This window comes from Molothrus aeneus, chromosome 16 (genome assembly GCF_037042795.1).
Source record: "Molothrus aeneus isolate 106 chromosome 16, BPBGC_Maene_1.0, whole genome shotgun sequence".
Taxonomy (NCBI): Eukaryota; Metazoa; Chordata; class Aves; order Passeriformes; family Icteridae; genus Molothrus; species Molothrus aeneus.
The window spans coordinates 15,076,175-15,083,579 of record NC_089661.1 but is presented as its reverse complement, the minus strand read 5'-3'; positions in this window follow the sequence as shown (position 1 = coordinate 15,083,579).

Below are 7,405 nucleotides of genomic sequence, written 5' to 3'. Positions count from 1 at the left end.
CTGTGACCTGGGGCCATCAATGTCCCTCACAGGCTGTGTCCCTAGGCTGTGACCCCCTGTCTGTGACCCCCAGCCATGTCCCCCCAGGCTGTGACCCGAGGCCATCAATGTCCCCTCCAGGCTGTCACCCCCAGGCTGTGTCCCCCAGCCATGTCCCCCAGGCTGTGACCCCCAGCCCTGTCCCAGCCATCGATGTCCCCCCCAGGCTGTGACCCCCGGCCATCAACCAGCACAGGTGGGATGGGTTCAGCATCCCCTGCCCTGGCTGTATCCCCCCTGTCTGTGACCCCACGCCATCGATGTCCCCCCCAGGCTGTGTCCCCCAGCCATGTCCCCCTGTCTGTGACCCCCAGCCCTGTCCCAGCCATCGATGTCCCCCCAGGCTGTGTCCCCCGGCTGTGACCCCCGGCCGTGTCCCCTCCAGGGCGGGATGTCGCAGCGGCTGGAGCCCCTTGTCAGCCTGGCTGGCAGCTCCGCATGATGGACTGCGCTCTGCTTGTTTAGGTTTTGTTTCCAGCGACGACATTCGACCAAATTATTCTCCGCGAAGGGCTTTAAAGTTTCCCAAGTGCCTGTGAAAGGCTGGAAACGCTGATAGTGATCCTATTTCCCAGCTGAGTGACTGCATTCAGCCCCAGCCGTATTGATATGCAAAACGTTAAGGGTCCCGGCTCTAAAGATGGTTTCTGTCTGCCCTGTGAAAGGGAACCATACTTTTTTAAAGCCCGGCCCTTTCTAAAGCCGCACAATACCATATAGACTATGCCATTTAAAGCATCTGAAGCGACCCAAAATGTATTGAAAGCTCGCTTTGCAGACTCATTAAGACTACTCAATGCGCTCTGGCAAATACCGTGCCAGGGCTGACCGCACGGATTAAGACTTTTGAAGTGTTACACAAACCCCCTGCTTAAACTAATTGCTGCCCCGCAGCTCACGAGGTCAAGTATTTGTATTCATTGCCTCCGAGAGGAGCCACTTATGGCTCTGTCCAGGTGAAGTCTGCACTTCATTAGATCAAGACAATAAAAGCAGCTTTGGTAGGAAGGGGATGAAATCTCCCGGCTCCTGCTCCCCGAGCCAAGTACGGGTTTAAGTCCACCTCGGTGGAGTTTGTTGTGCTTCCAGGAGCCCCAGTGGAGCGATGTGCTTCCCAAAAAAGTGTGTCATTGGGGATGGGGACAGCAGCCCTGTGCCGCTTGTGCCGTCCTGGAGGCTTCGGCTTGAGCAGAGATTCCTTGGAATTCCCAGTGCTCACTGAGCTCCACTGGGACACTTCATTCTCCAGGGTCATGGAATCCTGGTTTGAGTTGGAGAGACCCTAAATCCCACCCAGTGCCACCCCTGCCATGGCAGGGACACCTCCCACTGTCCCAGGGTGCCCCAAGCCCCATCCAGCCTGGCCTGGGACAGGGATGCAGGAGCAGCCCCAGCTCCTCCGGGAGGAATTGCTGTGAAACTCCCACAGAGGCTCAGGGACAGGTGCCACTGCTGGATCTCCCTGCTCAAAACCTCTGGGAATAAAGTTTTTTATAAAGTTATAACGAGAGGATGCTGAGCTGTGCTGGTGTTTTCTGGGACACAGGGAGTTGGGGCAGCTGCTTGCTCAGGGGATGATGGCAAACACCCCGTGCTGATGGAACTGGAAAAATGGCTCAGGTTAATTGGGGCAGTGCCAAAACAAGAGGATGATGAAGATCCAGCTTTGCAGCCAAGTATGAAATGAAGTTTTCATCCCCGTCTCAGTTAACCAAAGTTTCCATTTCTAGACCCAATTTTGTTTTGAAAATCCAGCTATCCAAAGTTTTGTGGTTCCTGTGCTCTGGGCCTCTCTCTCCATTCCACTCCATAAGCCAGGAAGAGCAAGGCTGGAAGAGCTTTCCAAAATTCTTTATTTACTCCTTTTTCTGTTATACCAGATTTAGGAGGACAGAAGGGAAAGAACAAAAATAGGGAAGAAAGAAAAAAAAAAAAAAAACAAAAAAAAACCCTCTAAAAGCAAGAAGTTAAAACTTCCCTGCTTTTGCGTGGGTCTGGAGATGAGGAGAGCAGCAGGGCTGATTTTCAGTCCCACATTTCATCTGGAATGTTTGTAACCTGTGACAGGGAGATCATGACCTTCCCTAGAAATGCCCATCAATCCCCATTCCCTGCTGCCACACCTGTCCCACCCCACACTCCCCAGGTGAGGCTGGTGCTGCCAGGCACCTGTGGGCTATAAAAGCTGCGAGGAGGCACCAGGGCCTCCCCCAGGATTTCCCCCAGGGTTCAGAGGCTGTCCTGGCCCAGGGAGCAGGAGCTGGCACTGCCTGGTAAGTGGGGGCTGTGCCAGGGCTGTTGGGCATCCTCCCTGCTGGTTTTGGGGGCTGCAGCAGTGTGGTTGTGTGCAGCCATCAGGTGGAAATGCCAAATTTATGCTCTGATTTGGAAGAGCGAGGCGTTGCCTTGCTTGATGAATTTCTATCATGTGAAAGAATAAATTGATGCCTTTCTGGCAGGAGGTGAGCCCCAGGCCCTGACTATGGCCCCCTCATGGCTGTGGGGTGGATGGGGCACTGCCCCCACTGCCCCTTCCCCAGGGAATGGGCACACGTGGAATGGGCAGGAGGAGGGGATGGCTGCAGCCTTTGGGGCTGACTCATGGCGATGCCACAGCTGGGGCTGGAGGAGAGGCTGGAGCTGAAAGGGCTGATCCAGCCCCATTTTTCCCAGTTTACGTGGCTGGGAGTGCTGGTGCAGGTCACGAAGCAGCGATGGGAAGGATCAGGCTGGCACACCAGCTCTGTGCCAGCACTGCCATCCAGGCTGGCAGCCACGCCTGCAAATCCACAGTGAGGGAATGAGGGAATTTCCCCCCCCCTTTTTTTTTTTCCCTTTTTACTCTGAGTTTAAACTTCCATCTGATGGCTGATTGCTGAAGACCCCCCCCTGGCAGCCACAGCACGCTGCTGGCAGATGCCAGAGGGAAGGAAAGTGTGAGGGATGGAGGGCAGCAGGAGAGAGGCCGGGAAACTGGGAAACACTCCTGGTGGGGATGGGAAAGGGGCCTGTGCAACAGCCAGCCTTTAATTAAGGGTCTTTAAAGAGCTTTCCCAGCTGGTTAACATTGCCTTGCCATATTGGAGTGGTTTAGAAGCAATGCTCCTCTGGAGTGGCTCCCTTCCTGTCAGCCCTGTGTGTGTGAGATGGGTCCTGGTCCCTCACAACCTCTGCAAAAATGGGGCAGAGAAAAACGGGTCCATGCCTGGCTGGAGAGGACAGGGAGAGCCCTCCACCCTCCCAGGGGAGAAGCTGTATTTTCTGTGCTGGTTGCTACACACAAATGTCTTTAAAGCAGCTCAGCAAATGCTGGATTTGGGATCCTGAGCCAGCCCTGGTGGACAAAGCTCCACCTGAAGTGCAGGAGCCCTGTGTGGCAGCTGTGGGATCCTGAGGGTGCCACGGGGCACCCAGACCTCCCTGGAGCTGGTGCCCCTGTCCTGCTTCTCCTGCTGCAATGATCTCTGCAGTGACAGCACTGCCCTCCTGCCAGCTGGGCACAGGCCCTGCTGTGCACATAAACCTGCTGGGACTTCCTGGGGACTCATCCCATCCCTTCTGGCTTTATGTCTCATCCCAGTCCTCCCAGAGCCCTTCCTTCCGGCATCCCGTGCTGGAATTGCCCTGTACAAAATCCTCTTGGAGGCAAAAGCAGAGCTGCCCATGGGATGGGGACTCTGGGGTGCTGTCCCTGTTTCAGCAGGAGCTTTATGGGTGCCCAAAACTTCCTGCTGAGGTTTCAGCCTCCAGCTGCCCTTGCAGAGGAGAAGGTGATGCAAAGCAGCTCCAAGTGTGCTGAGAGTGTTTTGCTGCCCCTTTTCCAGAAAAGCATCCCCTGACACTGGAGCATCCCTGCAGCTTGCTCTGCTGCTCCCTTCATCCAGGCTGGGGCTGAGGGATGCACAGCTGAGCACCATCCTCTTCCTCCTCCTCCTCCTCTGCATGTCCCAGCCTCACCACAGCATTCCCAGCTTGAGGTTCCCCACTCTGTCAGCTCCAAGGACGTGGATATTGCTGGGGCTCCCTCTGCTCCCACAGCCTGCTTTTATCTCTGGAAAAAATCCTAATAAAAGCCAAAAGGCAACTTTAATAGTGTAATATTAGAGAGGGCTGGGAGGGAAAGGCTCCTGCCCGGGGCCATGGCACAGCTGGGGTCCCAAGCACGGATCCATGCTTCCATTTAGGGATGCATGGGGGAAAATGGGGGAAAAACCAAATTAAATCAATGTTTGCTAGGCTGGGCTGTGCTCAGGCAGGGGAGGACAGGGAGGCAGAGCCAAGGCTGAGCCTCCTGTTACCTTCAGGACAGGTATTGGGGTTGTTCTGTCTGAGGAAAGCCCAGCTGTGACCCTGCCTGTGGAAGGGGAGATCCTGGAGCAGCCTGCCCAGGCATGGGCATCCCTCAGCAAGGGGCACAAGCAGGCAGCAGAATGCAGGCAGGGCTGAAGGAACCGGTGTGGAAAACATTCCAAGTCCAGAGAGGCTTCGCAATAATTTCCACATTCCGTAATTTTTCTCAAGAGGGGAAGAGAGGCAAGCCTGGAATAATTACCCACACAAGCAGCCATTGAAACGTTCTGTGCTGTGAGTACTGATCACTTACTGTACTTAACAAGACAATTTTGGCTCTCAGCACATAAAAGCAAGCAGTGATTAAAGCTCTTGTTTGCAGGATCCCTGAGCCAAAGCACAAAAGTCTGTAGCTCGATCCAAATGTGGGCTTGGCAAGCGGCTCCTGCGTGGGGAGGGAGCCAAGGTGGAGTGGCTGTGCTGGGGATCCGTGGGGCTGCAGTGCAGCTCCAGGGCTGGGGGTGACCTGTGCCCCAGCCCCAGGGATGCTCTGCAGGGACTGCAAGGTGTGGAACTCTTCTCTTCGGGGCTGGGAGAGTCTGGAAATGGCTCAGGGCCGTCTGCTGCTGTCTGCCCGTGGAGCTTGGGAAGGTAAAAGGCCCTGGTGTGGAGGATGAGAAGGTAAAAGGCCCTGGTGTGTGCAGGCAGTGCTGCAAATGAGGGGCTTGGCTGAAGGCAGAGCCTCTGGCACCTCATGCTGCCTGGATTTGGGGATTCTGGGTTTGCAGGGTGTCTCCAGCTAAACTGAAGGATCTGTTCCCTGTTGGGGTATCAGGATTGGCCACGGGTAAAAGTGCTGAAAGTGTCCTTTGTGCTGTGCTGGGCACCACCCTGCTGGGAGATGCTGCCCTGAGATGAACTGGGAGCAGCAGGGCTAGAGCTCCCCGCAGCCCTGGGGGTGTTGTCTCTTGGAATCCCTGATCAGGGCCTTTCTCCAGCCTGGCTTTGTGGCTGACACAGGTTTGGTGAAGGTTATTCCCTCTGGGTAGTGATATTTTGGCAGCAAATCCCAGAGGAGTTGGCTGTGAGCTCCAGTCAGTCTCACAGGTACTCTGTGGTGCTGAGCTCTGCCCCAAACCCAGGCACTGCAGGGATGGGCAGCCCTGGCACACCCAGGGCAGGGTTTGCTGCAGCACAGCCCTGTCTGAGGGGCTTTATTTTACCCTGAGGGTCTTCATGCTGCTGATTTCAGTGCTGCAATGCCTGGTGTGAGTGTCCCAGGGTGGGATCCGAGTGCTGCTGTCCCTTCATGGCTCTGCCCTGAGCTCTGCCTGGGGGGCAGAGGGAGCTGGGAATGGGTTGGAGCCAGAACATCGGCATAAATCAGCCCTGTTTGGTTCAGAGCAGCTGTGTGATTGAGATCAGGTCAAGATCTGGTTCAGATCTTCCTCTGTGCTTGTTAAGCTCCTGTCCTTGAGGACAGTGTGGGTTCACCTCGGAGGGAAGATGAATGAGTCCCAGTGTAGCAGCACTAAATCTGTCTGGCCTTGTGCTGGGCTTTCCAGGGCTCTCTGTGCTGCAGGACAGGGAAAGCATCCAGGGAAATCCTTGGGATGGCTGAGAGACCCAGCTCTGCATGGAAGCAGCATGCAGAGTCCCCCTCTGGCCTTTCCCCTGGACAAAAAGCAAGAATTCAGATCCTGAATAAATTCTAGTGCTGTTACCTATGCTAAATGAGCAAGTGCTTGCACAGGGCTGTTACTGCTGCCTTTGCCTCAACCATCAAACCAGATCCGGTCCTTGCAGGGAGGTTTTATTTCCAGCAGTGACCTCCTGGCTGTCCTGGAGCACTGCTGGTGCTGTGGAGGTCCAGCTCCTGGGGTGGCTGTGTCCCTTGGGTGCCCCTGCTCCAGCTTGGATGCAGCTGAGCAGTTGTTGTCTGTAAAAGTCCTCCTGGCACGAACTGGGAGCATGCCATGGTGGGCAAAGGTGTCCTGAGGGATGTCCCTGCAGCACTGACCATCCTGCCAGCCCAGGGCACAGCTGCCACCAGGACCCACTTGGGAGCTGCACTTGGCTTTCTTGGCTGCATTTTAGATGGAAAAGAGCATTTCTGGGGCAGAGCTGGCAGCGCTGGAAGGGCCCTGGCAGATGGGCAGCCTTCATCCATGGCCCTGCTCTCTTGGATGAGTTGTGCTTGTTGGAATTATTTACTGCATTGGTCGATAAACGCTCTGGGCACTGGGCTGTATTTCATGAGCACCACTCTCTCCATGTGCCTGCTGTTATATTTCAAGAGCATAAATAACAGCAGGGCAGCAGCAGAAATTAAAACCAAACACACACAACGATTTACACCCAGAATTTTTCAACACAGAAAGGAAGGAAAAAAACCCAGCCCAGGGCTGTGCCCCTCACTTAAACCTTGCTCCTGCCTTTCCTGGGGTGCCTGTGCCTCTGGCTTTGCTCCTGCCTCCAGCTGGGGGGGTTTGGTTTTGGCTGGGAAGGGGATATTATTTCTGGGAAGCCACCTGCTTTGCCCACATCCCCTCGTGTGTGGGGACACAGTGCCAGGCTGGTGCCACCATTTGAGAGCCCCCCTTGGCACATCCCGCCTGCCATCGGGGCGCAGCCACCCCGGTGTTTGTTTGCCTAGGGAGGGAAACATCCAGCAGCATGTGCTGCAGCCTCCAGGTTGTTTGTTTTCCTTTAAAATGCAATAGAGCTCTAATGAGATGAAAACAAACTCGGGGTTCCTCAGAGCAGGCAGCCAGGGCCGGTTCCCTTCCCTCTGGTAGCGTTTAAGCGTTTCCCCCGCGCGGGTGACGCAGCCGTTCCCCATAAATCAGCCGAGGTAGGAGCACATTTGCTCCCCTGGCTTTGAAGAGGCGTCAGATCTCCGAACAGAGGCTTCTTGCTGGGTGATCCTCCGGGGCTGGTTCTCATTTCCTTGTAGGAGGTGGGTCTGGAGCCCATTTTGTGCATTTGGGAAGGCTGGCAGGGGGGGAAGGGGGAGGGAAACGAATGACTTTGCTTCGTTGACAAAAAAAAAAAAGTTAAAAAAGCCTCGACACCA